Genomic DNA, 10,960 nt, shown 5'->3' with positions numbered 1-10,960 from the left:
CTAGGAAACAAGTACCCACATTAGGCATGGAGTTAATTATCCCAAATATATTATATTATTATAACTTTTATATTGCAAAATAATAAAAATATTGGTACTTATGTAGTAACTGGGCTGCCGATTTTTTGATTGTATGCCTTAAGTTAAGGCATACAATCAGATGCGATGCGATGCGATATCGCATCGCATCGCATCCGATATCGCATCCGATATCGGATGCGATGACCCGATTTTTCCATAGGAATCAATGTTAAAATGATTCCTATGGAAAAATGGGTCCTTTTCATACCCCTACTATCCAAGTGGGCATGGAGTTGGATATAAACCTGTGGCGAGCGTAGCGAGCCACCGAGCCCGAAGCGTGGCGAGCGAAGCGAGCCCCGCGAGGGGACGGTATTCGTCCCCTCGCGGGGCTCGCTTCGCTCGCCACGCTTCGGGCTCGGTGGCTCGCTACGCTCGCCACAGGTTTATATCCAACTCCATGCCCACTTGGATAGTAGGGGTATGAAAAGGACCCATTTTTCCCATTGAATTCCATGTTAAAATGGACTCAGTCCATTTTAACATTGATTCCTATGGAAAAATCGGGTCATCGCATCGCATCGCATCGCATCGCATCGCATGGTCGCATGCGATGCGATGCGATCTCCCGATCCGACCCGATTTAGAAATCGGCAGCCCAGTTACTACATAAGTACCAAAATATTTAATGCAAAAAATCACATAATGTTAAACATTGTGTACTGGTGCAAAACTATTCACATGTTTTAGTACTAAATAACATACAAGAATGGAGTGAGTATGATGTGGAAGATGGTTTACGTAAGAGAAGAAAAAGCAGATCAGGGAAGAGGGCCCTGCTCATGAGAGCTTACATTATCCCCAATCCCATGTGTTTCCGTACGATCTCAGCTCCATTTTATGTTGGAAAAAAAAATGGCAGCTAATTGGATACCATATTAATGACCATTGGTCACTAAGGGGGAAATTTACTAAGGTTTCTTTGTAAAAAATAGGTGTATTCGTATCTAGAAATACACCTTTTTTTTACAATTTCTCATTTTTGGTATTTACTATCACAAAAATATGTCTATTCGTATTCATGGCACATTCTTATTTGTATTTACAAATACGAATGTATACGCCATTGACAGAATACAAATAGGAATCACCATTCAATAGAATGGTGATTCCAAATTTTACTAAGCGGACAAATTTAATTACCAGCAATTATTGGAATATGGCCGCTAATTGCCGGTAAAATACGCCAGGAGAATAAACGTAATTTTCCTGGTGTATTTGGCAGAAGCCTGCACAAATCAATCAGATCCCTGCAGGCTTCAGTGTAAAAAAAGAGAAAAATAAATAATAATAAAAAAACGGCGTGGGGTCTCCCCAACCACAGCCATAACCAGCTGCAGGTTCACAGAGCCGGTCCTGGTTTATAAAAAAACAGAAAACAAGGCAAATACGGGTTCCCTGTATTTTTTTAAATCAGCACCAGGCCCAAGAGCCGGTCCTGGTTCCCAAAATATGGGGGACAAATTAAGTAGGTGAAAAAGTAATTTGAGCATCGGCCATATTCAGAAATCACAGCACCAACAAAGATAAGCTGACGTCAGGGAAGCTTGGAAAGTTCCTTTGTTTAATGAGCTCAGTATCTCATATTTATACTTTAACATAATGTTGCTCTCCTCCCAGCAAGGAGGAGATATTAAAGAAAGCATACATATTCATATTCAACACACCCCAAAGGTGGGGTTACAATTAAAACTTTGGTTCAACGTGCAAAAGCATAGTATCTCTGACGATAACATAGGCGTTTACTTCTAATGATGGGAGTATTTCTAAGTCACTTCACAAAGGCATATGGATTTCATCAAAACTCTTCTCATTAAAATGGAATTGCATGTTTTTCTCTTTCTTATCTTACTTTAAGAATGTAGTCTTCTCCTACATCTCACAGCTGGTTCATATCCATTTTAATTGGGATTCTAGTAGAACCAAGGACAAGCTGACTATATGTAAAGATTAACTATTTCAGCTTCTTGAACATGCATTTGCTATAACTCTAATAACACATAATACATCTTACTAAAAGGAATATTCAGCTTATATAGACAATATAGTGTTTAGTAAGTTTCACTCTATCAGTTACTCCCTCCTTTTTATAATAATTAAACATTACAATTGAGTTAATATTGTTTACATACAGTAGTAAACAAAAACACACAAAAAAAAAAAAAATTATTATAAACGTAGGAAACTCATAGTGGTCAGACATCTTACAATACAACCTGCCTATGCAAAGGATTAGTCACATCAGATGGGTCTAGTGGGTTATAGTCCTGAGACCAGGAAACTATTTCCTGAGGTCAGAAGGCAAATGGCCGTTGGCTCACATCCATCGGAATAGACTGATCCTCTGTTTTCTGTGTCCTTCCAGATATGAGTTTCTTGAACTTGGTTGTAGTTATTGCAGACTGGCACTGTTTCAGACAAACAGAGAAAACACACATCAATATCTTGAAAGCAATATAAACAAGTATGCATAACCCTATAATTTTTAGGCCAAACATAAGAATTCCCATAACCCATCCACTGACTCCTGTGAACCATGTAGATGGGTTTAGGAACGATAGCCAGCCCCAATCACCTCCTAGAGTGTCAGGTGTATTATGCTCAGTGGCATATATCCGTGTTTCATTTTCTATCTCTTGTATATGTTTTTCTATTGTCTCGAGCATTGTCAGTCTCATTGGTAATAAATGTACAGCACAATATTCCTGTTTGCATATATAAAGTCATCAAAATTCCAACAACCTATCCCCTTTTATCATTTTCAAATCCTCTACTACCAAGTCAAAAGCTTGACCATAAATTCTGATAATATTATTCAATAATTTGGCCAGGTCCAATATCTGCCTATCATTACAAGGAGTACCTGTGGTTCTCAGAGAAGTTACATTCCCCAGGATTACTCCTAACATAGTTCCAAAAGCCGTATCGAACCAGGATTCATACTCTTTGGGTTGACTAGCTTTCCCAATACTTTTCTTATTTATATGATGTGGCCCATTGGACCATCATATCTGGGCTCAAGCGATTTTCGAACGTGTCTTTTGAGATACACCCAATCTCCTGGCTGGAGATGATGAGGATTGTTCTCTGCTGTAGAATCTGGAATCCTGGAGCTATCCATCTCTCATTAGTAGCAGTCATTTGATCCTTCCCAAGGTGGGTCTGTCCATGAGTAATTTGGCACATAGCTGGGTAGAGTACTCTGGGTAGGCATAACAGTTCATCTCTTTTCCAAAGCTCCGTTTCTTGATCTTTTGACGCTCCTCTCCTTTGCCATTCTGCTTTTTCCACTGGACCTGCTTGGTCTTGGAATTTCCTTAATTGTTGCATATCTGCCATGTGTTGTGGTTCTCCCGTTTCTGTCACAACCAAGTAGTGTCTTTTTCCTACTGGCTGGGCTTTTGCTGCTCTCTTAGCTTCTGCATCTGCAAGATTGTTTCCTCTTGTTTCTTTTGTTTGATTCTTTGTGTGTGCTTGAATCTTGATGATGGCAACTTTGTGTGGCTTCATTAATGCTTGGAAAAGTTTTTTAATGAGGTCAGCATGCTGTATCTGTTTACCTGTAACTGTTTTAAAGTCTCTGCTTTTCCAGATCAACAGATCATTGTCACTCCCCATCTATATCTGGAATCTGTATAAATGTTCGCTGTTGTATGCTTTGCGTGCTCCAATGCTTTAGTAAGGGCGACAAGTTCAGCTGCTTTTGCTGATAAGTGTGCTGGTAGGGCTCCAGAAGTTACTACTTCAGTGTCGGTAGTGATGGCATATCCAGTGTAGGGCTTGCCATTTTCATAGTATCTGGACCCATCAACGTATAGTTCATAATGAGCATTGGGTATGGGCATATCTTGGACGGGTGGCAATGTCTGGGTCTCTTATTCCATCAAAGCAAGACAGTCATGAGAAAATTTTGAGTACAAGTATTTTCCTCTTTGTCCTCACCTCCACCTCCTGCATCTACTTCCATTCTCTGGGCTGTTGTAGACGATACTGTGCTGACCGAAGGTGCTTGTTCCCTCATTCTTTCTCATTCTCCCTCCTTTTTGAACATTGATGTTCATACTCCTTCTGTTCTGGCAACAGGGCTGGGAGAAGCGTTGCGGGATTAAGAGTGATGCACCTCTTGATTGTCACATTGGTTGCACTCAATAGGGACACTTCGTACTTGGTGAGTCTAGCTGCTGAAAGATGTTTGGTTCTTGCTTGTCGTAGGATTTCTGTTACAGCATGTGGTACTTGTATGGTTAGTTCATGATTAAGAACAATGTCTATGCACTTATCCTTCAATACAGCAACCGCTGCTACAGCTTTAATACATGTAGGTGATCCTTGAATGATATTGACAAGCCTGCTGGAATAGTAAGCAAGAGGTCTTTGTCTTGTTCTGTGGATCTGTGTTAACACTCCCAAAGCATGTCCTTTTTCCTCATGGCAATATAAGGTGAAAGATTTAGAATAGTCTGGTAGGCCTAGGGCAGGTGAAGAGGTAATGGCCAACTTTAATTGCTGAACTGCTTGAGCCATGTCTTCATCTGTTGGATGCGGACCCTCTATTTTGATTGCATTGTATAATGTTTGCATGTAAACTGATGCAAGAGGTATCCCGTCCCTGCAGTAGCCCACCAGGCCTAGAAATGACCTGACTTGTTTCACAGTCTTTGGTATTTTAGCTTGTAGTATTAGCTTCTTCCTGTCTTCTGTCAGGTGTTTGATGACTTGAGAGATACAATGTCCAAGGAAGTCAACTTTTTGTTTACAGAGCTGTAGTTTGTCTTTTGAAGCCCTGCAGTCTTGTTCTTCCAGGAACTTGAGTAGAAACACTGTTTCTTGCTGGCACTTGTCTTGAGTTGTTGTAGCTAACAAGAGGTCATTGACATACTGGATAAGCTGAGTTTCTTCTGAGTAAAAGGGTCTCCAAGCCTGGAGAACCAGTGACATTGCTTCAGAGTAGTCACTGGGGCTAGTGGCGCCCCCTTGAGGCAATCTTGTCCAGCAGTATTGTTTGCCATCATGTGTAAAAGCTAACAGTTCTTGAGAGTCTTTAGTGATAGGCATCGCATTTGCCAGATCGATCACCGTAAACCAGGCCCCTGATGGTGGGATCTGATTCAGCAAGGTGTGTGGATTAGGCACAATGGGACAATTAACAGTCTCTTGTTGACCTCCCTAAGGTCATGAATCATTCATGAAACAAAGGCGTCGACCATTCGGATCCACATTGAACAAGGATGCCGGACTGTAGATAAGCTTGTAGTTGCTTGGTGATGGCGACTCTTTGATCAGGATTCAGTGGATATTGCTTTACGGATACTGGCACTGCTCCTGGCTTTAATCGCAGTTGGACAGGTTGTACGTTCAGCTTGCCAGAGTCCATCTTCCCCTTAGACCACAGCTTGTCCAGTACTTGGGATGTGATCCAGTCTGGGAGGATAACTTTCAGCAGACTCTGTAAAAGATGATTGGGAGAGAAACACATACACAGCGGCATCTATTTGAGGTAGTGAGTCTTTGGATATATTGGATTTATATTTGATACAAAGTAACAATGGAGACTGTTAGGTGACAAGAGAGAACCTGCCTATACCCACAGATGACACAAAACAGACTATAAAGTTCACTAATGAGCACACAAGCTACACTTGTGCAGCCTAACAGAACACTCAAGCTATAGATCCATAGGAGCAACTGTGCTCACAGATACAAGAACGATTGAATAAGGTAAAACCCCAAAAACGAATGCAAAACCTAGAAAGCTAATCCGGAGAGACCATACAAACTAAACACAGAACATAAAATTTCTAACGAAATATCCAAAACAGGAATGAGCCACTCTGTGGCTTGCAACAATGTTCCAGTAAAGTATCATTGTTCATATTAAGCTATGAAAGATAACATAGTCACATATGACCAATAGGAACTGTGTTTCTTAGCACTACATTTTTAACGAAAAACTAAATTTCCAAATAATGTCATAGTAAACAAGTATAACATTCCCTTCAAATACTAAGTTCTTATTAAATGCACACATATGTGTTTGAGTATGTGTGCATATATCCACATATTTTCTTACTTTAAGGAAAAATTCAAGTAGTAATATCCAATGACAAATAAGAAATATCTGATATGCAAAAAAATACACTTAATTGTATTGAAAAGTTTGCTATGATTCTATAAAAAGAGAAAGAAACAGAAAATAGCAGTCAACTGGTATCTTTAACCTTCTACTAAGGAGACAAAAAAACAAATGTTACTGTCACATAATTGTTTTTTTTTTTTTTTTAAACAAATAAAACATACAACTTAAATACTGATCAGATTTCTAAGAGAAAAATAAAAAAACAATTTTAAAGTTAGCGCATTCAATCGTAAAGAATGATTATTTTAGCTAGCTTACTGCGATAGCAGCTGGATGTCACATGCATTGAACATAAGAAGACATTCACTGTTACATACTGCAGCTACGTAACCTTTCGTGACCTTTGGCTGTCATGAAGTCAGTTAAATCCTTAACATGCTTAAATGTTAAATACTGAATGTTCAAATACACTTTAGTATTAAAATTCACCAAATGCAAAGATCATAATTGCATACATATGAATTTGAAATGCACATTAAACATTACACACATGTAATGACACAAACTTGATACTTTTAGTTCATTACTTTGAACACAAAACTGTACATTTGATTCTGCTCATTGGTAATATAGGGAAAATTAAAATATTTATTTATTCTCCTGGCCAGGATATTTTCCAAAATCACCAACTTGCAGACTTTTCAAATGTAAAGCATTTTTTTATTCTCAGATCAGTTATTTGATCTGGGCACATATTTATTTATTCCTAGGATTTTTAAATAAATAAAAAAACAACACTTTAATTTCTTCTTATAGTTACTTTGGTTATAATCTTTTAGCCTTATTACAGATCTTACTTCGGGGTCACATGGTAAAAACCTCTGACCCTACCCAATTCCCACAATTAGGACATTTTGTGTCTCCCTCTGGTATACAGAACACACACATAATGGACACTTCCTCTGTGGACAATACTTTCCAATTTTAAGGGCCTGCAAATCTGACGTTGGATACAATTCCTCAGTCCCTCTACATGACCTGGCTATACCAGCTATGTTTCTACCTGCTGTTGTAATTGTGGTTTTGGGTGTGGTGGCCCCTGCTGCGAACAAGTCTAGTTCTTCTATGTTGGTGTACAAATGGTGCATTATCCACCTATCTGGTGGACTTTCAAATGACAACTCCTTAACTTTTCTTTTCTCATCATCTAATTCTTGTGACACTGTAAGCCATATATTAACTGTATCTATATAACCTTTTTTCTGTAGCCAATGAGCGTTCGTCACTTGGAAACGCTTCAACGTGACAGGATCTAAAATTTCATCCTTAGAAAAATTAGCCCTTCTTAAAATCGAACCGATCGATTTGATCGATTTCTTACCTTCCCTTTCTGCCACAACCTCTGGGGGGGAGCGCTCCATTATCCTTACAATGTTTACTCCCATTGGATTAATTACTTCCTCTGGGTGTGGCCTGTATCCACGTGCGTAAAGCAGTGTGTAACATTGTGCAGAAAGGTAAAACAACTGTGCTTCTATTGGCTGAAGTTTAATATAGATGCGGCTTTCAGTTCCCTGTTTTCAATCTAAGCCAAAAAATCATAACCACTTATCAAGACAATACAATGATACCACTTTCATAACCTGGGCAGGCACCCTGTTCTGAGCACTTTCTCCACCGCTGAAGTGTGGGTTTGTTTGATCACCTAACAAAGTGCACAGAATGTTATCTTATGAGTATCAACCCAGAATAACTGTTTGGGCGAATTATTGGAAATATCCACTTCTCTATTGGTAATAATTCAAGGCAGCTTGGGTAATGCTTTCCAATTCAATGTTGAAGAACCTCTGGTTTCAAAATAAACGACACCCCACTCTTAAAATCAAATCTGAGCCATCAAGATCAATAATTTCGCTTATTGTTCTAAAATGTGCTTGTTGTATTACTGTAATCAATTTTGGCTCTATATATATATATATATATATATATATATATATATATATATATATATATATATATATATATATATATATATATATATATATATACACTCTAGACATGTTCTACTGGAAGAGACGTAAATACACAAAACACTATATCATAAGGGCTTTTTCAAGAATCATTTGGCTGGCAATCTCCAAAGAGACAGATTAACCTTTGGCTACTCCAGTGTTATCTTGATTTATATACACCTTATGCTTATTGATGTTTAAATGACAAATGGACAGGTAATCAGGCAAAACAGTACATGTACATAAACACACTTAGTTTCATAAGGGCTGTACCCTAATTGGTTCACAGTGACTTCCAGTGTCAGTCTTTGATAAAAGGCAGGTCCAGCCTATTACAGCATTCATCAAAGAAAAGTCTTAGCGGTCTTGTGAACACTTTTACACCTTATGACTTATATTGTGTTTACCAAACAAACAAACAAACATATACGCTTTAGATCTTTTCAACTGAGCGTTAACCAGAAGTAATACTCAGTATATCGATCATCGGTCACGCCTCGTGAAGATGGCGTCCAGTCATCCAACATAAAACATACAGATACTGACACACAGTAAACACACAGTAGACACTGACAATACAAACACAGTACAAACAATTCTACAGCTATACTTAAGGCTGTGTGATTTCTGAATACACCGGGTACTATCTAATGAAGCGTACAAGTAAGAACGCAAATGTATATATTTTTTCTTTGCTCTGCTAAGGATATGACACAAGAGATCTGACTGAGTAAAATAGTTTTTAAAATCAAAAACAGATTTCACTCACCATGCCATAAATCTTTGTCCCCTTCACCAGAGAGCAGTACAATTCAGACGTTTCTTTCTTCTAAAGCTCATCCGAGCATCGGCCATATTCAGAAATCACAGCACCAACAAAGATAAGCTGACGTCAGGGAAGCTTGGAAAGTTCCTTTGTTTAATGAGCTCAGTATCTCATATTTATACTTTAACATAATGTTGCTCTCCTCCCAGCAAGGAGGAGTGTCAGCCGCCGCCGTCCCAGAGCGCCTCTGCGTGATGTCACGTCCGGGACGGGCGGCGGAGAAGGAGCGCCGGGGGAGCGTCGGGGGCGTTGCCTAGCAACGCCCCGAGCTTCCGGCTCCGTGGTTCCGGCTGCTGGACGTCGGGGCGTTGCTGGGCAACGCTCTCGAGTCTCCAAGCAGCGTGCGGCGTCAGCGCGGCTGACGTCAGCACAATCACAGGCGGCAGATTCAAATAAATAGCTGGCGTCTGCTGGGAACAGACGCCGGTTATAGCTTTGGTCATACCTTAGTGTGCCTTGGTGTTCCTGGTTCCAGAAGTACTCTGCAGTCCTGTGCCTTCCCGTTCTGTGTCGTGCCTCGTGCTGTTCCTCGTGCCGTGTCCCGTTTACCTGTGTCCGGCTACAGATAAGTGTCATCAGAGGACCTGGTTGTCAGTGCTTTCTAGCTCCATATTCCACCTGGTTAGAAGCATTGCTGCCAGCTGTATCTTTTATCTTTATATTCCATCTTCGGCATTGTTGCCCTCAGTTGTTGTGATATTATCCCATCTTTGTAGCATTGTTGCTTCCTTGTTCACCATTTACATTTAGTACCATCTTCACGTATTGTTACGTTTAGTACACGCCAGGCGTCCGGGGTCCCCCTGCCTTCTGTAGGTGTAGTTAGCTTTGCCCTTGCGCTCTCCTGGCCTCAGCAGCTGGTGTTGTCCACCCTTAAGACCTGCCTGTAGCGGAGCGGAGCGGGCCTAACTCGCTCCCCAGCCGAGACGGGCCCAGGTGAAGTCTAGCTCTGCACACAGCTGCTGACTCCTGTCTGAGGCAACGGAGTTAGGGTCCGGCAGGGGTCCCCTTCGCATAACATTATAACCGGCCAGATAATATTGTAACACAACCATATTACCTTTACAGTGGTTGTGTATCTCTTGGTTTAGCATGGATCCCAATGCAGGGGTTCCGGCCCAGGTTTTTGCTGAACAGTTACACCACCTTACTCAGCAGTTGCAGGATCTCACTCTCAGAGTTGAGTCTCAGGAGGAGGTTCGTAGAGCAGCTCCTGCAACGGCTATGTCTGTTAAAGAACCCAAAATGAGCCTTCCTGATCGGTTCACTGGGGATAGACATCAGTTCTTTAATTTTAAAGAGAGCTGTAAATTATATTTTCGGTTACGGCCCCTGTCCTCCGGGTCTGAAATACAGAGAGTGGGGTTGGTTATTTCTCTCCTCCAGGGGGATCCACAGACGTGGGCATTTGGGCTGAAGTCAGACAGTCCGGCTCTCCGGTCCGTGGAGTCTTTTTTCCAGGCAATGGGGATTTTATATGATGACCCAGATAAGGCAGCCGCAGCAGAAGCTCACCTTCGATCTCTCAAACAAGGTCGCCAGGTGGCAGAGGCCTATTGCTCTGAATTCCGGCGATACGCTAATGATTCAGGGTGGAATGATCCAGCTTTACGCTCCCAATTTAGGGTTGGGCTGTCTGACCAAATAAAAGATTCCTTGGTGCAGTATCCCACACCAATGTCCTTGGACGATCTCATGCAGCTGGTTATCAGGGTGGATCGCCGGCTCCGTGAGAGACGCTCAGAGCGAGGGGCAGGGTTGGTGCCATTGCCCAGTGTCCCCGAGGATTCTGCTGTTGACCTTGGGGAACCTATGCAGTTGGGCGCAGCTCGCTTATCTCCGCAGGAGAAGGCCAGACGGCGTGCTCAGGGCCTCTGTTTATACTGCGGGGTGCGGGGACACTTGGTAAATGCTTGTCCTGAGCGCCCGGGAAACGCCAAGGCCTGAGGATGCGGGGAGACATCC

The sequence above is a fragment of the Crinia signifera genome, chromosome 4 (assembly GCF_055691185.1).
Source record: "Crinia signifera chromosome 4, ASM5569118v1, whole genome shotgun sequence".
In the NCBI taxonomy this organism is placed as follows: domain Eukaryota; kingdom Metazoa; phylum Chordata; class Amphibia; order Anura; family Myobatrachidae; genus Crinia; species Crinia signifera.
The sequence above is the reverse complement of the archived record's forward strand: the minus strand, read 5'-3'. Positions refer to the sequence as shown.